General features: G+C 39.3%; 1 protein-coding gene and 1 non-coding gene across 14 annotated transcripts in view; one reads left to right on the plus strand and one right to left on the minus strand.

Moving 5' to 3' along the window:
- The window catches only part of Sox5 (SRY-box transcription factor 5), a 922227-nt gene that overhangs the window by 330359 nt on the left and 564133 nt on the right, over nucleotides 1–27735 (plus strand). The gene's annotated exons all lie outside the window — the stretch shown is intronic.
- On the minus strand, nucleotides 7434–7540 carry LOC141424411 (U6 spliceosomal RNA). Its single transcript, XR_012449348.1, has one exon. It is a non-coding gene; the product is annotated as a U6 spliceosomal RNA (small nuclear RNA).

A 27735-nucleotide genomic window follows, 5' to 3' on the forward strand; every position in this document is an offset into this window, starting at 1 on the left:
AGTAGGAAAAGCATAAGCCAGTGTGTCAGAGGAGCTGTTGTTTAATTCTGGCTCTTACAAATCCTGTCCTTTCCAAATGGCTGAGTTGCTGAGATTTTCTGTCTCAGTCTTTTCATTGATGATTCTTTGGATGTTTGACTTACCCATCTAAACAGTTTGATCTACATGATAGAAAAAGCTTTACCTCATAAGCTAAACTCTGAACTGTGTTGTTACAGTACAGAACTTTCATCACTTACAGTCTACCTTTCATCACACTGGTTTCCTTAGAACCCTCAATTAGGAATGACTCCTCCCACCTTCCCAGGAATCTGGTCTTCAAGTTACACCTGTTCTGGCTTCTATCTGGTTGAGCTGTGTCTCCACAGCATCATAGCCTTGGAAATTTGTTATTCCCATACTAGATAGTTTTGCTTTTCTCTCACTCATTTTTAATACCATATCTATGGCACATAGATAGATATATGAAAGACCTTAGTGTTTCTGTGCTATCTCTGGTGATCTGAAAATAACTGTTCTGACAGAAGTAGTCCCTGTTGTCATTGGAAATACAGAGGGATGGTCATTGAAAATTGGAGTCAGTCATCTGCAAGAATAGGACATTGGAGCATATCTTGACCATATGAGGAAGTTTGTGCATAAGAGTGTCAGGTGATCTCACAGCAGGGAAATACCTTGTCAAAGAGGGACTGAATAAATACTTGCAGACACTCGAGGTGGTCCAGGCTGGAAAATTTGTCAACTGATTCAGCAGCAAACTGATAAGCTGCCCTCGGACATCAAGGAGACTTGGTGGAGGCAAACTGTCCGAGCAGACTAAATTCCCAACCATGATTAAAACCTCATGATAGCCTAGCAGTGGTGGTGCATGCCTGCAATCCCAGCTACTGGGGAGTTGGAGGCAGGCAATCACTGTCTTAGGCCAACCCTGGGCAAAAATCTGAATGATAACTAAAGCAAAAATGGATGTAGGGCATGGCTCAAGTGGTAGAGCAAGCCTAAGGCCCTGAGTTCAAATCCCAGTACTGCTACATACATACATACATATATATACCTAGCATCCTGATGTCAGAAGAGCTGAGAAAGGGTCACAGAAGCTAAGTACAAGCTCGGTAAAGGAGCAAACCCTGAAAGTTACATCAGTGAAAATGTGTGGAGGAGCAGGATCCTAGTTACGTAGAACTACAGATGTCTGCTGAACTTGGGTCCTGATAATTGACTCCTCAGCTCATGCTCTTTGATTTCTGCTTCTGAGATCCTCCCACATGGCAGGGAAAGAGAATTTACATGAATTTTTAAGAATATGACCCTCATTCTCTTTTTCCTTCACTTTTACCTCAAGGGAAGGTGATTCCTTGCCTTGCTTGTTTCTGCTTTTGCCTATCAGCTTTCTCCACTTGGAGTTTCTGTAATCATCCTAAAAAAAAGTTACACCATAATTCATTGATTTGGGATACATTTTTGCACATTTTAATAGAATGATATTTGGACGCATCTTAAATTGATGGATTGTCGTAATTTAGTTGCCAGTGTGTATTTTCTTGGTGATGCATAAAAGATTGGGTTGTCCTAAATCAATGAAATGAAAAGCTTATCCAAGAGTCTATTGCTCTGAATACACTCTGAATCACAGAGACCAGAGAATGTCACACATACTGTCACTGAGGCTTGACAGAGATCCAGTACTTTGTAAACTCCCCGGAGTGTCTAAGCTACCTTTTCAACATCTTGCCACATTATAAAGAAGAAAAGGAATCAGAGAGAGCTTTCCAAAAGAGGAGGATCCTAAACAGGCTTTAAAGAATTATTTTACATTTTCATATTAGAGGTGCATTCATTGCGTTGTTAGCTCTTTTTCCTAATAGAATTTTTGGATTAGAGTTTAAATAATTCCTGTCTTCTCCCCCTTATTACACACATCTATGTATCCAAAATCATGTCTGGAGTTTGGAAGTGAAGGCACAGGTCTCCTTTCTTTGACAAATCCTATCCCAGCTCACAAACTTCTCAGTAATAATAACAGTTATGAGTTTACTGGTTTCCTGAAACTTTAATTTTGCCTTTTCTTTTTTTATAATAGATTTTTATTAGGCTATATTCAGTATACAGGGGAGAATTTATAGCTACAGTTCTGATTAGACTTATATTGTACATTATTCACATTGCCCTCATCGTCTCTCCCCCTCAGTCTCCTTCCCACCTCACTTAAAGCAATTGCAAGAGGTTTCTTAGTTTGTTTCATGTAAGTGTATGAAGTCCATCTCCCATGTACCCTCATCTTAATCTCCTTCCTTCACCCTCCTCCTTCCCACTAGTACCCCTCCACACACACTGTGCCTATTTTACAGTCCTGGTTTTCATTATTAATATTTAAGTTGATGTTCAAAGGGGTGTCTCAACGTATGGCCATTGTGGGTGTGCTTTGCTTCGGTCTGTTTAACCCCTTCCATTACTCTCCCTTACTGCTTTAACTCCCAGCCTCATTTTTCAACAGCTTGCAATACACATCCTTATATCCTCTACCTTCACATCTTATGGTATGCAATATTACTGACGCTCTATCATTCTCTTTCCTTTCCCTCTTTCCCCAAGTTCCATAGAGTAGTTCCACTGTTACAAGCATGTTCTATATCTGAGTTTATATATGATCATGCTTGTTTGTGTATCTGTTTATCTGTTGGATCTGTCTTCCACATATGAAAGAAAACATGTGGCCTTTGTCTTTCTGAGCCTAGCTTACTTCACTTAACATGATGCCTTCTAGTTTCATCCATTTACCTTCAAACCACATGTCATTATTCCTTGTGACTGAGTAATACTCCATTGTGTATATACATCACAATTTCTTGATCCATTTGTCAGTTGTAGGGCACCTGGGTGGTTTCCAGAGCTTGGCAATTATGAATAGTGCTGTGATGAACGTCAGTGTACAGGTGTCTATATTGTATTCTGTCTTATTCCTTTGGGTGGATGTCCAGGAGTACAATCACTGGATCATATGGAAGTTCTAGCTCTAGTTTTTTGAGGGATCTCTATACTGCTTTCCATAGTCATTGTACTAATTTGCATTTCCACCTGCAGTGTATAAGGGTTCCTGTTTTGTCACATCTTTGCCTGCATTTGTTGTTATTACCCTTGATTCTGGCCATTCTAACCGGGATGAGATGAAATTCTAGTGTTGTTTTGATTTGCATCTCTTTCATAACCAGGAAAATTGAACACTTTTTTATATACTGGCCATTTGTACCTCTTCCTTTGAGAATTCCCTGTTTAATTCATGTGCCCATTTCTTCATTGGGGTGTTGATTCTTTGGGGGCTGAGTTTTTTGAGTTCCTGTAGATTCTGGATATCAGTCCCTTATCAGATGAGTAGATGGCAAAGATTTTCTCCCATTCTGTGAGCTGTCTCTTGAGTCTGGTGACTGTTTTCTTTGCTGTGCAGAAGCTCTTTAATTTGATGCAGTCCCATTTATTCATTGTTTTCTTAGATGCTGAACCTTTTGAGTTCTGGGTAGGAAGTTTTTCTCTATACCTATCTGTTCCAGTGTATTTCCTACTGCTTCTTGGAGTTGTTTCAGGATTTCAGGCCTTATATCAAAGTCTTTGATCCACTTTGAGTTGATTTTGGTACAGGGTGAAAGACATGGATCTAGTTTCTACATGTTTCTATATCTACATATCTACATGTGGATATCCAGTTTTCTGAGCAGCATTTGTTTTTTTATTTTTCTTTTTAAAAATTTTTCTTTTATTCATATGTGCATACAATGGTTGGGTCATTTCTCCCCCCTTCCCCTCTCCCCCTCCCTTACCTACCCCGCCCCCTCCCTCTCACTCCCTACCCCCTTGCTACCAGGCAGAAACTATTTTTCCCTTATCTCTAATTTTGTTGAAGAGAGAGTATAAACAATAATAGGAAGGACCAAGAGTTTATGCTAGTTAAGATAAGGATAGCTATGCAGGGAGTTGACTCGCATTCTGAGCAGCATTTGTTGAAGAGACTGTCTTTTCTCCATCATTTGTTTTGGGCTAATTTGTTGAAGATCAGTTGGTTATAGGTGCATGGGTTTATGTCTGCATCTTCTATTCTGATACGTTGGTCTTCCTGTCTGGTTTTGTGCTAATACCATGCTGTTTTTATTGTTAGGGCTTTGTAGTATACTTTGAGGATGGGTACTGTGATGCCTCCACCATTGGACTTTTTTGCTCAGAATTTCTTTGGCTATTTGAGGTCTTTTGTGCTTCCATATGTATTTCATGATTGCTTTTTCTATTTCTGTGCAGAATGTAATTGAAATTTTGATTGGGATTGTGTTGAACATGTAGATTCCTTTTGCTAGTATGGCCATTTTCACAATGTTGATTCTACCAATCCACGAGCGTGGAAGGTCTTTCCGTCTTCTACTGTCTTCTTTGATTTCTTTCAGTGGTTTATAGTTTTCATTGAAAAGGTCTTTGGTTTCTTTTGTTCGATTTATTCTGAGGTACTTTATTCATTTTGAGGCTGTTGTAAATGGGATTGTTTCCCTGATTTCTTTCTCAGTCTGTTTATTGGTACATAGAAAAGCTACTGAAATTTCTGTATGCTAATTTTGTGTCCTGCTACTTTGCCAAAAGAGTTTGTGATTTCTAATGGTTTTTTGGTAGAGTTTCTGGGGTTTCTTAGGTATAGGATCATGTCATCTGCAAATAGGGATAGTTTGATTTCTTCCTTCCTTATTTGCATCTCTTTTATTTCTTGCTCTTGTCTCGTTGCTCTCGCTAGGAAGTCCAAAACTATATAGAATAGGAGTGGAGAAAGCAGACAGCCCTGTCTTGTTCCTGACTTTAATGGTAGTGGTTTCAGTTGCTCTCCATTTAGTATGAGGTTGGCTCTAGGTTTGTCATACATAGGCTTTATTGTGTTGAGGAGCATTCCTTCTATTCCTAGTTTCTTCACTTTTATCATGAAAGGGTGTTGGATTTTGTCAAAGGCTTTTTCTGCATCTATTGAGAGGATCTTGTGGTTTTTGTCCTTGCTTCTGTTTATATGCTATATTACATTTATGGATTTACATGTGTTGAACCATACTTGCATCCCTGAAATGAAACTGACCTGGTCATGGTGTATGATCTTTTTGATGTGTTGTTGAATTCTGCTTGCTAGTTATTTTGTTGGGAATTTTTGCATCTAGATTCGTTAAAGATATTGGTCTTATAATTCTCTTTTCTGGTTATGTCTTCATTGGATTTTGGAATGAGTGTAATGCTGGCTTCATAGAATGAGTTTGATAGTGTTCCTTTCCATTCTATTTCCTGGAAGATTTTGAGGAGTATTAGCGTTAGTTCTTCTTTAAAGGTCTGGTAAAATTTGGCCGTGAATCCATCAGGTCCTGATCTCTTCTTTGTAGGGAGACTATTACTGTTTCAATTTCATTGCACATCTTCTTGGTTCAATTTTGGTTGGTTATATGCATCTAGGAATTTAGCCATTTCATCTAGATTTTCCAGTTTACTTGAATGTAAGTTTTCAAAATACTCTGTAATGATTCCCTGTATTTTGTTAGTATTTGTGGTTATGTACCCTTTTTCATCTCTGATTTTATTAATTTGGTCTTTTTTCCTCCTCTGTTTTGTCATGTTGGATAAGGGTTTGTCGATCTTGTTAATCCTTTCAAAGAACCAACTTTTTGTTTCATTGATTCTTTGTATAGTTTGTTTGGTTTCAATCTCATTGATCTCAGCCCTGATCTTTATTTCTCTCCATCTGATGGTTTTGGGTTTGGCTTATTCTTGTTTTTCTAGTAGCTTCATGTGCATCATTAGGTTGTCTATTTGAGAGGTCCCTGTTTTTTTAGTGTAGGCACTTATTACTATAAACTTTCCCCTTAGCATGGCCTTTGCTGTGTCCTACAGATTCTGGTAGGTTGTATTTCATTTTCATTGGATTCTAAGAATTTTTTGGACTTTTCCCTTTTTACTTCAGTCACCCATTGGTTTTCACCAGTGTGTTGTTCAGTCTCCATGTGTTTGAATATTTTTCTGTGGTTTCTTTTGTTGTTGAGGTGTAGTCTTATTCCATTGTGATCTGATATGATGCAGGGATTATTTCAATTTTCTTGAATTTGTTGTGTCTTGTTTTGTGTCCTAAAATATGATCTATTTTGGAGAAAGTTCCTTGAGCTACAGAAAAAGAATGTGTATTGCCTACTTGTTGTGTGAAATACTCTGTAAATATCAATCATGTCTGTTTGGTCTAATGTGTGGAGTATCTCTGAAGTTCCTTTATTAATCTTTTGTCTGGGTGACCTATCTATTGGTGACAGTGGGGTATTCAGGTCTCCCACCATCACTGTGTTAGTGTCTATTTGTGCTGTTAGAGCCATTAGAGTTTTTTTTTTTAATTTTTTAATGTAGATGGGTACCCTTGTGTTTGGTGCATATATGTTAAGTATTGATATTGCCTCTTGATGAATTGTTCCTTCAATTAATATGAAGTGACCTTCATTGTCTCTTCTGATTCATTTTAAGTCTGAAGTCTACTTTGTCAAGTATGAGGATAGATACTCTTGCCTGTTTATGGGGTCCATTTGCTTGGAAAACTTTTTCTACTCTTTGACTCTAAGCCAGTGTTCATTTTTTTTTCAGTGAGATCAGTCTCTTATAAGCAACATATAGCTGGGTCATGTTTCTTAACCCAGTTTGCTATTCTACATTTTTTGGTTGGAGCATTGAGGCCATTTACATTCATTGTTAATACTGAGAGGTGCCTATTGTTTCCAGTTATTTTTAGTCCCCTGTTGTTTAGTTTTACCTATTCTTTGTTTACTGGTTTGCTTGCTCATAAAGGTTTATTCTTTCTTGAGTTTACCTGTCTCACTCTAGTTTCTTCTTCTAAATGTAAAAGTCCTTTAAGTATCTTTTGTAGTGCTGGCTTGGTGGTTGCAAATTCCTTTAGTTTTTCCTTGTTGTGGAAGATTTTAGTTTCTCCTTCAATTAGAAAGGATAGTTTTGCTGGGTAGACTAGTCTAGGTTGACAGTAGCTTTCTTTAGGGCCCGAATTATGTCTTTCCATGACCTTCTTGCGTTTAGTGTTTGAGTTGAGAAATCTGCTGTTATTCTGATGGGTTTGCTTTTATATGTGACTTGTCTTTTTTCAGCTTTCAGAATTTTTTTCTTTTTTCTGTGTGCTGAGTGTTTTGATTATGATGTGTTAGGGGGGTTTTTATTTTTTGGTCCTGACTTTTGGTGTTCTGTAAGCTTCCTATACCTGGGTGACTTTCTCTTTCTTAAGATTAGGGAAGTTCTCTGTTGTTATTCTATTGAATAAGTTGTCGGTGCCTTTAATTTGTATCTCCTCTCTTTCTTCTACACCCATGATTCATAGGTTTGGTCTTTTCATGGTATCCCAGATATCTTGCATGTTCCATTTGTATTTTCTTAGCATTCTTTCAAAAAATATTGAATGCTTCACTAATTTGTGTGTTATCCTTGAGCAGAGGCCATGCTAACCTTTTCTGTATCATTCACATTTTAGCATATGTGCTTCAATAGTGAGAACTAACTGCTTTTTCAGTGATGATCAGTTTGATCACAATGTCCTCCAAAAATTTTCATGTGTCCAAAAGAAGCACAAATTTGTGACTGAAACAATTGATAAGATTTTTTTATTAGTATATATTAGTTGTGTGGGGGGGATTTCATTGTAACATTTACATATGTATTTTAATGAGATTTACCCCCTCCATCATTCTCCCTCATCCATACTCTCCCTCATTCTTACAATTTCAACAGGTTTCATTGTTCTATTTTCATAAAAGCATACAAAGTACATTGGCCATTTTTGCTCTCCTTTACCCTCTCCCAAACAGGACCTATTCTACCTTCTTGTTCTTCATGTTTTAAAGAATATACTGATTGTTCACAAGGGTTTTGCCTTGGTATTTCACAATGCATGTATTGAACTTTAATCAGATTAAATTCCTCTATTATTTATTCTTTCTCTATTGTCTTGCAGCTTAAATTTATTTTTTCTCATTGCTTGCCTGAAAAGAAACAGATAGGTATGGGTAGTTATGTCATTGCCTAAACTTCTTTTGAGTTAACATACATTTTCTTCTGTCAAGTGGAAGCCTTCTTCCTCCATTATAAGCACTATTGGTAAGCTTAGTGTTTGGAATGTGTTTCCATACTTGAACTTGTGTCCATACATCTTAATGTTGGGGCAATGTCTTGACTCCATGATTTTATTAAAGCATATATACCAAAGATTTTTTATACACAGTTTTCATATGGAGAAAATGGCCTACAGAGCAATGAGAAAGATAATTCAACATGGTTTCATTTTGAAGGCAAATTCAAACTTCTACTGAGGAGGAACAGGATGCTCAAGGAGATCTCCTAGATAAGACTGGAGACCTTGTTCTTGCTGCATGGCTTGATTGGAGACCACCTGCCCACTTAGCACTGTGTTCACATTGGTTCAGTATCTGAGATGGTATTTGAAATCACTTATTAGCAACATCCTAAGAGTGTGTATCTGGAACATCACTTAATTGCTTGAGTATGAGGAAGAGCTCATCATGGGGGAAAGAAAAGTATTCTACGGAATTTCATACTTAAGAATTTAAAAGACTGAGACGGGTTCATGAAATCTGGGTGGTTTCCTGGCTCCTAGGCCTTCGAAGTACTGGGGAACAAGCAGGTTCTTGTTAGGAGGTTATCAACTACTTCAGTGGTAAGAAACCCAGAGAGATTTTGTATGTTGAATATCTGTACTAGGAAAGAAGTTGAAGTTCTAACACTATCCCCAAGCCCTGACTACTGAAGAAGCTTCTGATGATTGCCAGTGAGTAAGAGGAAGCTTTGATATGTATGTGCATTTGACTCATGGGCAAAACTAAGACGGGATAGGTACTGATTTGGGTGGGTGCTCAATTTAGGATCTCCTTCCTTATAGACATTTCCTGTGGAATATGTGTTAATGGGATTTCATTTTGCAATAAATCATTTTTGGAAATACTTTCTATAGCTACACATCTGCTTCACTAGGAGATAACATGTGGGTCATTATCACCTTGCACTAACAGCATTTTGTGACTTTTTTTGCCTGGTTCCCTGCCTTTAGGACCTTCTCACTCTAATCTGTTACAAATAGTACAACTGGCTTAGTCTTCTTAAGTCATAGTTCTGGTCCCTTTACTAGTCTGTTGAGAAGTGATTAGTTGACTGGGTGACATTTCCACGTAGACCCCACCTGCTTTTGCCTTGTTCTTCGTGCTGAAGTCAGCCATGTTGCTTGATACCCATTACACTGGCTTGACTTTGTCAATTTTTTCTGGTAGTTTTAGAGTTTGAACTCAGGGCCTTACATGTGCTAGGCCAGGGCTGTAATACTTGAGCATTTTTGTTTTTTTTAGTTTGTTTTAGTTTTTTTCCTGGGATGGCCTCAAACCCATATTTTCCTATCTTCACCTCCCCAGTATCAGAGATTATAGGCATGAACCACATGTACTGCCTTTTCTACAGTTTTCACCTTGATTTCTTGATGATGGTTTTCCTGTCAGCTTTCCAATTTTTGTAGTCCTATGTGCTCAAAAGACAGTATTCAGAAATACTATCTTTGTTTTTCACTTTCAAGTATTGAATAAATACTTGTGAGTTGATTAGCCCTGTAACAAATATATCATTTACAATTGCAAACAATTAAAAATACATTGGATAAGCTGTTAATGCCAGAGTATAAATATGGCAGGGATTTGATTATTCAGGAGCTCTTTGTCACTTGTGGATTTTCCAAAACCTTGCTATTTCTTCTTCATTCTCATGCTACCTAACTCTGCCTTTTAGTCCCACTCATTTAAATTCTAGGTAAGGAAGTGAACAGAAAGAAATGTACCATTCAAATCACTTGAAAAGAATAGAGAGGTGTTCAGCCTTTGTTCACCCCCAGCTTTTGATCATAACTATAATTCTCTGTAAGCAATCCAATAAAACTTCCCATTGAGTTGGGCTCGTATTTCCTTTGAGCTTGAGTTTACAGCCTACCATCGGTAGATTAAAAATCCATTAAAATCTATAAGAACAGCAAAAGTTACATATTTCTTTTTCTGTAGTAAAGATTTTTCTAAAAGATTTTACATTAAAACTCTGTGGCTAAGTAGTGATATTAATAGGCCATTTTAAAGTCAAATGTGGCTTGTCCTTACACCATGGTATACTGCGCAAGCAGTAGCTTCCCATATTCTATGAGACTGAACTTTGAACAAATGACTGGGACACCGTTGGTTTTTTCTAATGTCAGAAAGACAATGCTAGACTCAATTAACAAACAGCAGACAGCCTCAAGGATAAGTGGTAATGAGAAGGAGAGTTGGCAAAGACCGTGCGAGGAAGGGGCGATAATAGACTCAGAGAAAGAGTGGTCAAGTAATTGTCAGGGAGATAGCAAGAAAAATGAAACTGGAGAAAGGTTGAGGGGTCAGGGAGAGAGATGTAAATTTAACCTAATACATAGATAAATGGTAGCAAAAAATCACAATGCCCAATTTTGTAAAAACACTCAAGTGCAGATATGAAGAAGATGTCTGTTTCTTCAGAGTGATGCTTTTCTTTGATGTGCTACTTGATACTCTGCTATAAATTAACTTGTGCCCAGCATCTTCTTACTTTTGTGGCTAGTGAAGGATTTAACTTTAAGTCAAGAACAAAAGATGACAGTAAGGACAAAGATGGCAGTAGAACATCTGTGGATTAGAATGCAGCTGTTCTTGATGTTTTCAAGGTGTTGTGTCATCATGGAATCTTATATTATCCGATCACTTCCATTCAAACTTCTCTGCACTACCCACAGTGAGAACCCTGGACATGACATCCCAGACACGGGATGCATGGTGTTCCAGGTGTTTCCTTTCTGGATGCCATGGCCTTCTGTTCTTCATGCTGAGGGCAGCTTGGACTCTCCCTTGTTCTCTTTACAGACTTGCCCAACTGTTCCTGAGTTTCAATGGCTCTACTTCTCAGAACTTCCTTCTTTTGACATACCTGCCTACTTTTATTTTTTTGCTCAGTATGTGTTATCATGGATTCTACAATATCATCTCAATTTCCCTGGAGAAATGATAGGAGAAAAAAAGAGCAAAAGGAAGAAAATAATATTTAGCATACAATTCTAATCCTGACTATCAAAGAAAGAGACAAGTAAAATTTTGGCATGTAGTCTTTTACTTAAAAGAATACATTTTATAACAGTCAAGCAAGATATAATATTTGTTAATAAAGAATATATTTTTAATAAACACTGACTCATAGCATAAGCTTTTCAGAACCTATTTTTTTTTGTTTAAGGACAATATTTAACAACTTTTCATGTAGTTAAATCTTTATCCTTTATGCCTCATTTCAATGACTGCATAGTGTTCTGTGATCACTAGGAACCAGAGTGTGCATTCAATGACTTTTGGGAGCCATGAGTTTCACTTTCTCTTTTCTGCTTTCTATTCTCACTGCTGTTCCTGGAGTTGAAGCCACCACCATAACTTTCTTGAACTGTTTATTTCCATGTTGGTTCAAAAGATGTGTCTAGTGAGTCATCTTATCCTTCCAAAAAAAGTTTGAAACAAATACCAGGAAAAAAACTGATAAGATTGTGGCTTAAACAACAGCCTTCCTTACTTTTAATTCTCTTCAGAATAAGTTCATACTTCTTAGTGTGTCTCAGGCTCTTCTCTCTTTTGTCATGGGTGAGTGGTTTGACTAGGCGATTTCCCGAGTACTTTCCTACCTTACTCTCTTGCCAGTGGTGTTTCTTTTGTTAGTAACAGCATCTGCTTTTGTTTCTGTCTGCTAATCTCTCACTAATTGTCAAAGCTAAGCTCAACCTCACCTCCCCAATAAAGTGAACTGATTCTCCTGGTCAGGTTCCTTGATCTGTCCTTCTGTCCTTGCCTTTTTCATGGAATCAACCCCAGACCATGGTATAATGGGAAGCACTGAGAGACCAGGGTGTAAAGCCCAAATCCATTGCTTCCAATTCTCCATCTCAATCATTCATTCATTCTTTAATACTGTCAAGTACCACCTATGAGCCAGGCCATGCGTGGGGCTCTGGGAGCCAATGGAAAACAAAGGCTGTTGCCTGTGGGTAATATTGAATGGCGCATGCCTAAGTGACAAAGTGACAGGTAGCATTCCTTGTGCTTCACGCATGGGATCTCATTTAATTCTCAAAATAGGTTTCGCTATTAACCCTCCTTTATGACTGAGGGAATTGTGACATCCAGAAGTTAGCCACTTATGAGGGTCACACAGGTAGAAGGTACCAAAACAGGCATTTAGACCCAGGGAGTCTAGTTCAATTGTATCCTAAAACAAAATCAAACACAATCTGCCTTTTCTGGAATTATCAGGCTAGTGGGGAGCCATACATCAAATAGATAGCAGTAAGAAAATTACAGCATCAGTGCTTTGGAGAGGTTGTACAGTGCTTTGAGAAATGCTGCTAGACTGTCCATCATTTGGGGTCCTTTCTGGTTCCTAAGCTCCACTCCTGACAGTGCCACTTGAACTAAGATCTGGAGGAGCAGTAGGAGGAAACTGAGCAAGGATGGAGGAAGGAATGGCTGGGTGCAGGACAGTGTGTACCAAAACTACATGGTGATGGGAGGGAGTGTGGACCATGGCAGAACTGCCGGTATTGCCAGAAGGGAGCTGAGTTTGCAGAGAGGTGTGGTCAGAATCCCATAGGCTGGTTAAGTAGATTCTAGGGGAAATGGGAAGGGATTATTATTGGTGATCCTAGGGTTTGAACTCAGGGCCTTGTGCTTGTTCCACAGGCACTCTATCACTTGAGTCACCCTCAATTCTTTTTGTTTTAGTTAGCTTTGGGCTGACCTCAGACTGCGATCTTCCCACTCATGCCTCCTGCATTTCTGGGATAACAGGTATGCTCCTCCAGTCCCAGTTTGATTGTTGAGATGGGGGTGTTGCAAACCTTTTGCTCAGCTGGCCTCAAACCTTAATCTTCTTACTCTACCTCCTGAGTAGCTGAGATCACAGGCATGTGTCACCATGCTCAGCTGCTTATAGTTTTTTGACTGTACTGTGGTTGGAACTCAGAGTCTCATGCTTGCTAGGCAGGTTCGCTCATTTGAGCCACACCACATCTCAGATGAAATGTCTTTTAAGAAGGGGATTCCATGAGCATATTTCTTTGTAAAGGTCCCTCTGTCTGCAGAGCACTGTATGTGGTGCAGTGTACTCTCTTTGAAAGTGTCTCGCACATTGAGCACTTAATAATTGCTGACGTCCTTCATTCCCTGTTTTATTCACCAGGTCTAATGTACAGCTCTGCAAAAAGTAGCAAAACAATGAATGCTTGCTTATTGATTGTGTGAATTAATAAATCATTATTGAGATGTTTTTGAAGACTCTCCCAAAAGTAGCCACTCTTTTCTTCACAACACAGTCCATTAAACAGCTTTACGTGAAAGAATATTTTTTCTCATTTTATTCCATTTAATTTTGCCTCCTGGACCTGTAAAAAATAAGTATAAATCCTCTCCAGTGCTAATCCTTCAAATAACTGAAGGTAGCTAATTGAAATGTTTCTGAATCATTTCTGATCATGATTGTTCAGTGACAAACCCGCTGCTGTCCTGTTAGGGTCACCATCATAAGGGAGGGACCTGTTCTTCCTCTAGCTGTGGCACTCAGAACCCAAACATAGCATGCCTCCCACTAGCTCAGGAATAATGGGACTATTTGTGTCTTTATTTGGGGTGACTTTCTTAATTGATACACCTCAAAATTAGGTTGGGTGTTCTGAAACCAAGTCTATATGTTTACCTTTGTTGGATTTGTAGCTCATATGAACTGCTCAAACCCTTTTCTCTTCTTTATCAGAGGCTTATCCCAGGAATTGCCTGATGTTATTGTGACAGATTGATACATGTCAGTATTATTTAAATCTAATCATTTTGATTGGGATCTTTTAGAATAGTCATTCTACCATCTAGTAAATAGTGACTTCTCTGAGATTTCAGTTTTGTACACACTTCTTTTTTTTTTAACACTGTAGTCTTGTTGTTGACGGTACTGTTAAATACATACAGACATTATTTTAACTCAAGATTTCTTTCCAATTGATACTGGTTTTTCCAGATATCTCTTAATTAGCTATAACTGGATTTAATTGTTCATTTATCTACCCTGTAAGTTTTCATCTTACTTCCAAAGGCCTGATGAAAATCAGAATAAAATCTAAGGCACTTACTGATTCTCTGCTTTAGTTTAACCTTTTGAACAGAGGCAGAAGGTTGGAATTGTGTATTATTAGTAAAATAAGGAATGACACCAAAAGACACTAGAAGCTCATTACTCTGTGCCAGGACTTTTGTGAGGGTAGACATTAATTCAATTAATTGTCACAAAACCTCAGTGAGTCAAGTACTGCCCATATCCACATTTGATACATGACAAGCTTGATGCACAAAAGTTAATTCACCTGCCACTTAGATATAGCTAGAAATTGGTTGTATTGGTCAGTTTTCTGTTGCAATGACAAACACCTGACATATGCCAACTTATAAAAAGAAAAGGTTCATTTTGGCTCATACTTTTGGAGGTTCCAGTCCATATTGTTTGCCTCATCATAGCAGGAGAATGTGGTGGAGCAAAGCCACTCACCTCATGACCAGGATGAAAATTAGAAAAAGAGGAAAGGGCTGGGTCCCCCAATGAATGTCCCCCAAGGGCATTCTATGACCCCTGACCTCCCACTAACCCCTGCCTCTCAAAGACTCTCCCTCCTCTCAGTGGCGCCACCATGGGAACAAGGCTTCAACACATGGCCTGTGGAGGACATTGAAGTTTAAGTCACAGTGGTGATGGCATTAGGAACCAAACTCTTGTAATATGGCTGCAGATTCTACGGTCAAAACGTGAATTTGGGAGCCCCACCTCTTATATACTGTAGGAAGACAAAAATCAAAACAGTGAAATTGGTAGCATTTGTCATAAGAATTATTTGGAAATATTTTGAAACATGGATTTTTCCCCCTAATATTCTGTATATTTAGGATTTTCCACTATTTTCCTTCAAATGTACATTAATTCATACACCGTTTATTTCAGGTGACTTGCTGTCTGGTGAGAATATAGATCTACAGAGCTGAGGAGCCTCAGATTCAGTCAGATTTCAGAGTAGGACGACTTTGCTTCTTTCCCCATTGTGGTGACACATTAGCAAATGAACAATGGACTTAACTCTGGGGAAAGATAGGGAACCTTTCACATGCATTCATGAAAGGTAAAAAAACACAGGCCCACTGCTTATGCTATCTTCATGAATGCCTACTGTCTTCAATATGATTGAAAAATTCATAACAACCTCAGATATTTGTAATATGGAAAGAAAATGAGATTTCAAAATATATTTCTTTCTTTCTTTTTTTTTTTTTTTTGCAGTACTAGGGTTTGAACTCAGGGTCTTTACCTTAAGCCACTCCACCAGCCCTGTTTTTGTGAAGGGTTTTTCAAGTTAGGTCTTGTAGAACTATTTTCCCAGGCTGGCTTCAAACCACGATCCTCTTGATTGATCTCTGCCTGCTGAGCAGCTAGGATTACAGGCGTGATCCATGGGCACCCAGCTCAAAAGATATTTCTGATAGAAGAGTGCTATATAGTTTTATAAGAACTCAAAAAAACATTAGCCTAGCTATGGCCCTAAAGGAATACATAATCTACAAATTGCATACTGAACCAGATGCTGTGTATAGTTTGTACTAGAATGTGGTTTTTAGCTTCTTCCTGGAAGAAGTGTCATAATTTGATGAAAATTATAATCCTGGAAATATGGCACGATGCCATTAAGAATTAACCACTTAGAAATTTGCATTTTCCCTTAATAATCTGTATGCTTAAAATTTTCTAGTGAACTAGCTTTATGGAAGTAATCTATCTTATAGGTGTGTTGGAGGAATTTTTGTTTTCACAGAAAGTATCCTGGAGGTGAGGAAGAAAAGTCTTCATAGCACATATTTTTCTTTTTGGCTCCATCAACAAGAAAATCCTAATTTGGATAACTAATATGCTTGAGTATCTTCAGAAAAGAGCTGTAATATATTAGAGCTGTCAGGTTGTTTCTGCAAATCATTTTGCTTTATAGCTCTGATCTTGAAATATGTGAACTGAAGTCTGATTTACGTCTCTGATCTTTCTTGTGGATAGTTAAGTATTCTTGCTTAATGTTATTAAATAACCCCAAAGTTACACATGGGCCTCTTTGACTTGGGGCATTTGATAAAGACTTTTATCTTTTTAGCTACATTCACTGCAGTCTCCTGGTGCCTTTTATCTTTTAGGATGTATCTGTTCAGGACACTTCACTTGTCATCTGCTGAATCCTCTTCACCTTGATTTAACAACTAGTATCTTACAAATCTGGGGACAATATCCAGGTATTTGACTGCAAATCAATTGATTTGTAATCTAACAGCTGACTTCTAACTTAATTCTAACTAGAAGGTGCTTCATGGAAAACAAGTCTGGTACCACAAAATAAAAGAAAGGAAGGTTGTATGTTTTACTTTGTATGTAGATGGAGAAAACTAAGGAGGTTGTAAACACACTGCTTTGCAACATGTAGACCATTCTTTCTTTTTCTTTGGTGCTACTTGGATTTGAACTCTGGGCCTTGGGCTTACTAGGGGTGCTTGAGCCATGCCCCCAGCTTTTTTGGTTTAGGTTTTTTTTTTTTTAGTTCTGGGTTTTGAACTCAGTGTCTCATACTTCCTAGGCAGGTGCTCTACCACTTAAGCCAGTCTGCCAGCTCTTTTTAGGTTGGATACTTTTTAAAATAGGGTCTCACAGACTACTTGCCTTTGACAGCTTTGAACAGCAGTCCTCCTTATCTCTGCCTCTGGAGTAGCTAGGATTACAGATGTGAGCACCAGCACCCAGCCAGTTTAGGTATTTTTTGAGTAGGGTCTCATATTATGTGCAGGCTGATTTGGACCATTGTTCTCCTGTATATACTTCCCACATAGCTGCGATGACAGGTGCACACCCACACCCAGACATTGGTTGGGATGAAGTCTTGCTAATGTTTTTGCCTGGAATGACCTCGAATCTTGAGATCTTCCTGATCTCAACTTTTGACCAGCTAGGATTGTAGACATGAGCCATGACACCTGGCTCATTTGGATCACATTGATATAGAGGAGGCCCTTTCTGAATTATTATTATTCATTTAATTTTCTTTCTCAGTGAGCTGTCAGCTCTCCAAAGATAAGGATCTTATCTTTGTCAGATTTGCCTCCCAGGACTTAACCCAGCACTCAGTACATTTTTATGAATTTAAAAGAACAGTTCTATAGCTGTTTTAATTGCTTATTACATGCCAGTGCTCTTGCCATGTACTTTCACCTTCAGTTGTCACCACAACAACTCTGTGAGGCAGGACATGTGTGGTGTCGAGGAAAGTAAGAACAGGGAGCATCAACAGTTTGCTGTGATACACAGGTGGATGTGAATACGTTAAAAGAACGCAAATAGATGAAAACAGGAGAATCCTTGGTGACTGGTTTTGTGTGTTATTAGTAAGCTGTATTTTACTATTCAGTCATTGGTTTAGATGTCTTCATTTTGTTAGCCTTAGTTATCCTTAGTGAATGCAAGCTGAACCAGGATCGGTTGGCAGAATATTGGTCAACAGGGCAAGAAATCAAACCCAGGAGTAGAGGAGATGGTGGAACCTTAACTTACTGGCTACTGTCTAATTTGCATTTCAAGGACAAACACAGACGGAAATCAGGTCATAAAGTGAATGTATCAGGTAAGTTTCAGAAATTATTCTTCTTGGTGTTGGGCTTGCTAGGCAGGCGCTCTACCCCTTGAGCCACACCCCCAGTCCTTTTTGCTTTAGTTATTTTTTCAGATTAGGTCTCACACTTCTTGTTCAGAACATGGTCCTCCTCCCTATGCCTCCTGAGTAGCCAGGAATTACAGGTATGCACTGCCATACCCCATCCCTAATGAGTTTTTTGATGGAGAATAATATGTTATCTCTCACTCAGAAGCAAACGCAGCTGTTTCTGTCTTCAGTAGAGAAACAGGAATGAGGATGGCTAGGGTTGAGGGCCATGCAGAGTGAAATGTACTTCTCCTTAACCACTTGTCATCCCAATGGTGAGATGCTCACACCATTCGAGGCACAGATGCTCTGAGACTGAGAAAACCACAGATTTATGTCCCAGTGTCATGCTCACTCAGCCACCAGTGAGCTGAGTAGAGGATGGTGAAGTTGCACTGATGACATTAACCACTTCAGGTTTTCTCTGTTCTTGCTCTGTGAAAGTAGTTGAAAGTCTCATAAGAGAACTTACGTATGACATGACATTGGTGTATAATTGGGCCATTTTACATACATATTTTTAATGAAAGACATCTTGTATTGTGTGCTGAGGAATGTTTTTCCTCTTAAATTTGTATTTTGGACGGAGGAAAAAGTGAAGAAGAAACTCCAAGAAAAATTGACTAAGAGAATGAATTGAAAAGTCATGATAATGCCAGATGGAAAAAAGGCCTCTGAGGACACCCCACAGCTGTTAAGGGACAGGAAACTTCTTGACTAGGCTAACCAGGATGCAGAAATAGGTCTTTAAGTCCACACAGGTTCTTAGGCTTGTAACTTAGACCACCGTCAGGAGCTCTTCTAAGTGATCAGATCCTGGGGAACAATTCATGTTAAACAAATTTATAATATATGTTTCTTGTAAATGTGTGTGTGTGTGTGTGAGAGAGAGAGAGAGAGAGAGAGAGAGAGAGAGTGAGCTTTCCATTACTGTAACAGACACTGAGATAGTCTACTTATAAAGAGCAAAGGTTAATTTTGGCTCACAGGTTTGGAGATTCCAGTCCATCATGGTTGGAACATGTGGCAGAATGAAACTGCTCACCTTACAACCAGCACACAACAAAAAGAAGATAAAGAAAGCATCCAGAGTTCTATAATCTCCTTTGTGGGCATGTCTCCAATGACCTAAAGACATCCCACTAGGCCCCACCTTTGGAAACTTCTTACCACCATCCTGGGAACCAGGCCTTTAACACATGGGCATCTGGGGACATACAAGATCCAAACCATAGCAATAGAGAAAGAGACAGACAGACTGACAGACATTTGATTGGCCAGACAACCAGAAACCTCCTCAGAAATTTCTCCTCCATAGACAGATTTCCTTGGGACACTTATTCTTAGGGTAAGCAAGAAAACTTCATTCTCTTAGAGTTCCAGAAGCCACGAGTCCAAAGTCAAGGAATCCACATATCCCTGCTTCCTCTGAAGGCTCTTGGGTTCTCCTCTGCCCTTCCTGGCTTCATCACCTCCAACAGTCCTTGGCTTCTGTTGCATCACTCCATGTGTGTGTCCTGGGTCATCCAAAGCTCTTATTTTATTTATTTATTTTTCATATTTTTATAAGCTCTCTTCTCTGCTGGAAGTTAACTCTTTAACTTACAAATAGGACAGGACACTCAGCCAGCTGTTAGAAACTTATCGGGGCCCCTTTTCTATGAAAGTATTGATAAAAACTTGACTCTTCCCCTTCAGCTCCTTGACTTTTAGGTTTCCTAGATTATATTCAGTTATGTAAAGAGAGTTCTAAGTTGTTAAGTATTTATTTAGCTCAGAGTTTAAGCAGCTTCATCAGTTTTTACATTCTTCTGGTAACATTTGGGATATCCCATTAGATTTCAGAGCAACCTGATATCAGCAAACTCTTTTTCCAAGTCATTTCTCTGTGAATTTACATTGGTTTTTATTAAATTCTATTTCAAATGGCTACATGTTTTGAGATCATCCTCATACTCTATTTCTGTCTGATTCTTTCAAACATGGGTATTAGCAGATTATGGTGATACACACCTGTAATCCCAGCTACTAAGAAGGTAAAGATCAGGAAGCCAGTCTGGGGAACAAGTTATCATGACTCCATCTAACAAATAAGCCAGGTATGGTGGTACATACTTATAATTGTAGATATGCAGTAGGCATAGGTAGGAGGCCCTGGCAAAACTGAGACTCTGTCTAAAATACAACTAATGCAAAAAGACTGGAGACAGGGCTCAAGTGAAAAAGCACTTGGCCTAGCAAGTGCAAGGCCCTGAGTTCAAATCCCAGTACCACCAGAAAAAAAATGGGTTTTGTCAGGAAGGCTTGGACTTCAAAGACCAGCACACTTAGAAAAAACACCTGTGGTATTCCCTTAGGAGTTTTGATTTATTCTGTCTTAGTCTCCCCACCTGTGTCATAAGAATAATGAAAACTGTTTTATGGACTAGTACATAGGATAGTGATGGGTACAGAGCAGGTGTGAAGTAGGTTTTCTCTATATAAAGTTCTTACCAGGAAAACAAGTTTTTTTTAAATCTTGGATTTGTTTTTTTAATCTTAGATATTTTTCACAACGATTTTTACCAAAGGGCCAAAGTTGGCCTGTACATGTTTTGAAAATAATCTTTGAGGCCAGTGACTGTCACATAAAAATCTCTATTTGTCCCTTTCTTGAGGAAGTCTGTCTTGTGGCACACAGTTTCTGTACTGATGGGAAGAGACACTGGGTAGGGTACTCATATGGAGCCAGAGTGTTTGCTGAAGGGCCCATCGCCATCATTCACATCACCCTTCTAGATTTTTGCACCTGGGATTCTTCCACATCTCATCTTTTCCCCAGTAACTTCTCATCTGGTACCATTTCAACCAAAGGACAAACAAATCTACACAGAAGTAAATACTTGCCCTACTTATTTCTATTTGCAATGAATACATGACCCAGGTCCTCTCTGGATTCCCTGAGGTGATGGTTCCCAACTTGTGACCTGAAGGTGGCTGCATATTAGAAACCAAGTCTTCTTACGAAGAAGCTGTTAGTGTGACTGTGAGCCATGTGGATGGACACTCAATTAGTGCTGTTGCCTGATGACCATGAACTTGGTAATCGGGGTAGTGTTTTCAGTCTTCTTGCCTGGATGCTGGACTGCCCAGAGTGTAGAGCAACTATATACCATTTGTAAAATTAAAGTGCTTCGTTCATCTTTGAAACAAATGGCAAAACTAGTTAGGATTGGTTTTAATCTGGTGTTCTGGCAAAGATCTGATTGGGACACACAAATTAAAACACAGTCCTGGGTCAATTATAGCAGTGTGTCTCTTGAATGGGAAGGACTCAATGACTGGTTTGACAAGAGTCTAGTGACCCTGCTGAGTGTTATTAATTTTATTGTCCCACAAGAATAATGAAAATAGCACCTATTGTGTAGCTTTCAGACTAAAATTATATACCATTATCAAGATGAACTATATCTGAAGAGCCCCCCACAGAATGTACTGCAGGCAGAAAGAGTTGAACAAAACCATTCCCTTAATATAGAAACAACCCTCGGATATAAAAACACAAGTATAGCTACAACTCTAAAAGGCTATGCGAGAGAGAGAAATGTGGAGAGATAGAACTTCAGGATCTGTTTCTAGACTATTCTGGCATTCATGGCCCTGTGATCTTCTGTTCAGGCAATCATCGCAGAGTATCACAGTAAATGTGACAAAGGTCACATTTGCATTTCCTGGGGTCTTTATAATGATTTTTCTGGGTGTCCTGTGTAAGTGACACACAATGATGCTGTGGTTTTAAAAGGAGTCTGTGGAATAAATTGCCCATATCTGAAGTCAGGCTGTAATTTCCTGAGTTGGCTTTGGGATCTTAAGGAAGTTATTCCGCCTGTAGCTAACCTTGCTTTTCTCAGCTGAAACCTGGGGTAATAACAGCACCTTTCTGAGCAGAATGAGATACTGTAATAAGCTCTTACCTCACAGAGAGGCCCACAAATGCTGGCTGATATCACTACTTTGCTTGGTCTCATTTGTATGCCAAACACCGCCCAGGTGTGAATAAAGAAGTGTTCTGTGATTGTTCCATCCAGTCACCAAGTCTAAATCAAATCACTGAGAAGTGGTGTCAGTTGTCACATCCAAGAAGAGCAGGTTGGGTCTGTTAGTTGACAAAGGATCATCAGAAATTAGTTGGCAGTTTGTCTATATATAACCTAAAGCTACAAATCCAGGTACCTGGGAAAAGGCAACCGTGTGTTGGGAGGGAGGAGGAATCAAACAGGAAGCCTAGGGTAGGGCATCTAGGCTCAAGGCTGCCTTGGCCACCCCCTTCTCCACCCATCCCCATCCTGGTGTGGTGTACATGACATGCCAACCACCTACCATCCTGGTGCTGTGTGCATGACACGCCAACCACCCGCTTCCAGCCAGAGCCTGTTCTGCCCTCTTGTTTTCTGATTTTGTTGACGAGAAACGTAAGAGATAAAAAGAAAGACATAGCGTTTTTGCTAGTTTAAGGTAAAGATAGCTATACAGAGAGATTCCTAGCATTGCTTCCATGCACAAGTGTATTACAACCCACATTGGCTCATCTCTACCTGACCTTTTCACTACTTCCCAGTCAGCTTCCCATAGTGGACTCTGCCAGTTTAAGATTACTATATTCGCTCCTCTACAGTGGGCACATCAAACACTTTCAAGTTTTAGGTTTCCTTCCCTTTCTGTATTCCTCCTGTGTGCATTCTCCCCTTAGTGTGTGACCCATGTCCAATAATATTACTGCATTTGTTTTAGATGCATAATCCACATATGAGAACATGCGATATTTGGCCTTCTGAGCCTGGCTAACTTCACTTAAGATGATGTTCTCCAGTTCCATCCATTTACTTGAGAGTGACAAGATTTCATTTTTCTTTGTGGCTGAGTAAAATTCCGTTGTGTATAAATACCACATTTGCTTAATCCATTCATTAGTAGTGGGGCATCTTGGCTGTTTCCATAACTTGGCTATTGTGAATAGTGCCGCAATAAACATGGGTGTGCAGGTGCCTATGGAATAACCTGAGTCTTATTCCTTCGAGTATATCCCTAGGAGTGGGATTGCTGGATGATATGGCAGATCTATGTTTAGTTTTTTAAGAAGCCTCCATAATGCTTTCTAAAGTGGTTGTACTAGCTTGCATTCCCACCAGCAGTGTATGAGAGTTCCTTTTTCCCCACATCCTCTTCAACATTTGTTGTTGTTAGTGGTCTTGATGAGACCACCACTAACAGGAGTGAGGTGGAATCTTAGTGTGGTTTTGATTTGCATTTCCTTTATGGCCAGGGGTGGTGAGCACTTTTTCATGTGATTTTTGGCCATTTGGATTTCTTTTGAAAAAGTTCTTTTTAGTTCAGTTGCCCATTTCTTTATTGGTTCATTGATTTTGGGGGAGTTTAGTTTTTTGAGCTCGCTGTATATTCTGGTTATCAGTCCTTTGTCTGATGTATAGCTAGAAAAGATTTTCTCCCACTCTGTGGGTGGTCTCTTCAGTTTAGAGAACATTTCTTTTGTTGTGCAGAAGCTTTTTAGTCCCATTTGTCCATCCTGTCTTAGTTGCTGGGCTGCAGTTCTACTGAAGGAGTCTTTGTCTATACTTATTGCTTCCAGGGTATTCCCTGATCTTTCCTGTACTAACTGCAAGATTTAGGGCTGATATAAAGGTCCTTAATCCACTTTGAGTTGATGCTAGTACAGGGTGACAGGCATGGATCAAGTTTCAGTTTTCTGCAGGCAGATAGCCACTTTTCCCGGCAATATTTGTTGAAGAGGCTGTCTTTTTGATGTCTTTGTCAAAAATAAGGTAGGCATAGGTGTGTGGATTCATATTTGGGTCCTCTATTCTGTTTCACTTGTCTTGTATCTGTTTTTGTTCCAGTACCATCTTGTTTTTATTCCTATGACACTGTAGTATAGTTTGAAGTCGGTTATTATAATGTCTCCAGCGTTGCTCTTTTTGCTGAGTATTGCCTTGGCTATTTGCAGTCTCTTGTGTTTCGAAATGAACTTTAGGGTAGGTTTTTCAGTCTCTGTGATGAATGTCATTGGGTTTTTGATGGGTATTGCGTTGAACATGTAGATTGCTTTTGGTAATATAGCCATTTTTACGATGTTGATTCTACCAGTCCATGAGCAGCCTGGGAGATCTTTCTACCTTCTGTGGTCTTCCTCGATCTTTTTCTTCAGTGGTTTGTAGTTCTCCTTATAGAGGTCATTTAGATCATTTGTTAAGTTTATTCCTGGGTAATTGATTTTTTTTTTGAGGCTATTGTAAATGGAATTGTTTTCCTGTATTCTTTCTTAGTTTGTTCATTGTTGGTGTATGGAAAAGCTACTGATTTTTTTTAAGTTGATTTTATATCCTGCTAACATTGCTGAAGCTGTTTATGGTGTCTAAAAGTTTTTGGGTAGAGTTTTTTGGGTCTTTGAGGTATAGGATCATGTCTTTGGCAAATAGGGATTTTTGACTATTTCTTTACCTATTTGTATTCCTTTTATTTCTTCTTCTTGCCTTATTGCTCTGGCTAGGAATTCAATAGGACTATGTTGAATAGGAGTGGGGAGAGTGGGCATCCTTGTCTTGTTCCTGAGTTTAGCGGGAATTGTTTCAGTTTTCCCCATTAAGTATAATGCTGGCTGTAGGTTTATCATACATAACCTTTAAAATGTTGAGGTACATCCCTTCTATTCCTGGTTTTCTTAGAGCTTTTATAATGAAGTGGTGTTGAATCTTATCAAAGGCTTTTTCTGCATCTATTGAGATGATCATATGGTTTTTGTCCTTGCTTCTGTTGATGTGCTGTATTACATGTATAGATTTGCGTATATTGAAAGGGATGGGCTTCTTTATTTAAACTCAAACTCTCTTGAGTTTGTCAGCACTCATGTGCACTTTCCATCTAATCACTTAATAAGAGATCTGCTCATTCTAGTGAGCCCTTTAAGCCATGCCAGGCTCTAGATGGCATGATACCTGGCTGGTGATGTAGCTTAAGATACAGCACAATATGTTCAAGTAGTATTTAACACATGCGTTTAGAAGACTTTTCCATCCCATCTTTAAAGATATAATCAAGTGTCATTTCCACAGTAAATTTAGTACCCCCCATTTTTTTTTTATTGCTTACTTGAGGTCGCTTTTTGCTTGTATGAGGAGTCTCGTTTAGGATATTCTTAATGGAGCCTTGCTAACTTCACTGAAGAAGGGTCATTGCCCTGGTCAGCCTTTTCAAGGTGAGAAACCAGGATCCCAGGAAACAAAATCAATGACATGAGCCAGGGATGCCCTCTCCCGGGTGAGCAGGGAGTGAGCAGACGACACGAATGCTCACATCCATTTCTTATTTTCCATAGTATGGATCAAGGAAGTTGAGTCTTCTCATGTTGGATGCGTAAACCTTGTGCCATCTTGTAGTACCCATTAGATGTGAACAGAAAGTGAATGTGAGAAATACATCATATCTGTCTCTCTCTCTACATAGATATATAATGTTATATATCATATATATATAATGTTATATAGAGATAGATATGTATAGATATATATGTACATATTATGTATATACACATACAGATATGTACCTGTACATGCATAGAAAATAGACATGATAGATGTAGCCTATTCCACAGTCATGTTCATAGTCTGCTGGCCCACAGTCATCTCACACCTTTGCCCCCAGGATGCATGCACTCTGCTTGCAGAGCTAAAAGTGAGCCATTTCTCCACCTGTGTGAAAACAGCTTTGGAGAGCCAAGTGCCACTTCCAAAGCACACCATCACCCTGAATCTCCATTGGACACTTTTGGTACATCCTTTTTTAGATCTATTGGGGAGCTCTTCATGGTTTAGGTATCACACAGTCATCTGGGTCAGCTGGAAAGACCACACACAAAACTGATGGAATATTGCTCCTTTTCTGTGAAGGATGGAGAACTGAGCACAGGGCTTTCAGAAGATGAGAGGTGTGGTGAAGAGGAAGAAGACGCAAAACACTTAAAGTGTGATTCTAAATAGAGTTAACAAATGCCAAAGATATTTGCACCCTTCAGTGAGTTTCTGAACAACTGGGGAATATACTTTTGGGCTTTTTGGGGGCAGTCTCAAGGGATGTTTCATAACCGGAAAGGCTGTTAGTTTCTACACGAGTCCTTCTATGAGTATAACTTGCCAAGAAAGACTGGCTATCAGTTGTCCTCTTAGTGTTTCTGCATGCTTTTCTATGTTACTGTGTTATCATTTACAAGGTGCCATCATGGCTTGGATTGGCATCCTCCAGAGGTCCCTGTGTTAAACACCTGAGCCCTAGCCCATGATGTTGTGGGAGGAAGTGGAACCTTTGAGAGGTGGGACCTACTGAGAGGTCTTCAGGTCATTGGGGGCATGGCTTGGAAGATGATATTGGGATCCTAGCTCCTTCCCCTTCATCTCTTTTGGATCCAACCAGGAAGTAAATGCTATTCTCCTACCTAGTGCTCCTGCCACATGCCCTGTCCTGCCCTAGTCCCAAAGCCACGTGGCCAATCAGTCATGAACTGAAACCTCCAAAACTGTGATCCAAAAGAAACCTTCCCTCTGCATAAGTGGATTATCCCAGGAATTTTGGTATAGTAACAGAATACTGACTAATGCGTGTGTTCAATGATTATTTTCTCCACTGCACAGTGTCTCTCATCTCACGGCAGAAAACTTATTTTCTTCTTGTTTTTGTTTTGTGTTCTTTTTTCATCCCCCTCCTTCCTGAATATCTGGAAGGAGGGACATTGTTATGATCTCAGTGACAACACCCGTTCCAGACTCCTTCCAACTTCCCAAGTAATGATACTGTCACCTAGAGTTGACATAGTGGGAAACAAATCAGCTATCTGGAAGCCTTTGGCGTGGTTCTTAGAAGGTGGTTAATCTAACTGCCAATCCTGGAAATCTAGTCCCTCCCAAGATTCAGTAGACCCTGTGAGTTCACTACAATCTGCATTCCCTGGGAAACGTTGCTTTATGGATCACCGGTCTCCACAGCTGGTAGAAATTGGATGAATGCAGGAAATACTTTTGTATTCTCAACTATGACTAAACATCAGAATTTGCAGTGGAAATTTATAAAAATGCCTGGGTCACATGCCCAGAAATTCAGATTTATTATGTATGGTTTGGGGCTAAAGAATCTGTGTTAAAATATTAAAACAACCCTCTCTCCCAACAATGGAATTCTAACAGTGATTTTTTTTTTCTGCGCAGCCAAGATTGATAACCACTGCCTTAGCCCCTAACCTCTCCGTGTTGTTATTTGAATTCTCCTCAATGATTGCCAGGTAGACAGCCAGAAAAGCGTGCATTCCTTGTGAATAATAATACAAGCAGTAAGGCAGATTATCAGCTGCCTCTCATTTATACATTGCTTAGGTTTCAAAATATGACAAGCTCCACTTAATTGTTAGGGAAAGAGTAAATGAAAGAGCAGTAGATAGCTGGGAAATAGGGAGCTCTTAGTTTATGTCGTAAGTGTCATATCAATCTACCTGGTTAAGTGATTAAAGGGGCGACTCTAACTGCAAAGGGAGCTCGTCCCTGATTTGTTCAGGGTCATGAGCAATGGCTCCAGACCATCTTGTTTGCAGATCCTCCTTTCATGTTATTAGGCTGTCAGCTGACAGACTGCAAGATTTATGGCTCAAAACTCAAGTGTACACATATGTGAGCGGGTGGGATGGTGTGAGGGTTCGATGAGGCAGCAGCACACTGTGAATTCTGTGAACCAGCCTTTTGTAATTCAACTGTAATTCAAATTCACAGCCCTCCCCCTTCCTTACCTTCCCCTTCTCTCCCTTCTTCCCT

The sequence above is a fragment of the Castor canadensis genome, chromosome 6 (assembly GCF_047511655.1).
Source record: "Castor canadensis chromosome 6, mCasCan1.hap1v2, whole genome shotgun sequence".
Lineage (NCBI taxonomy): Eukaryota > Metazoa > Chordata > Mammalia > Rodentia > Castoridae > Castor > Castor canadensis.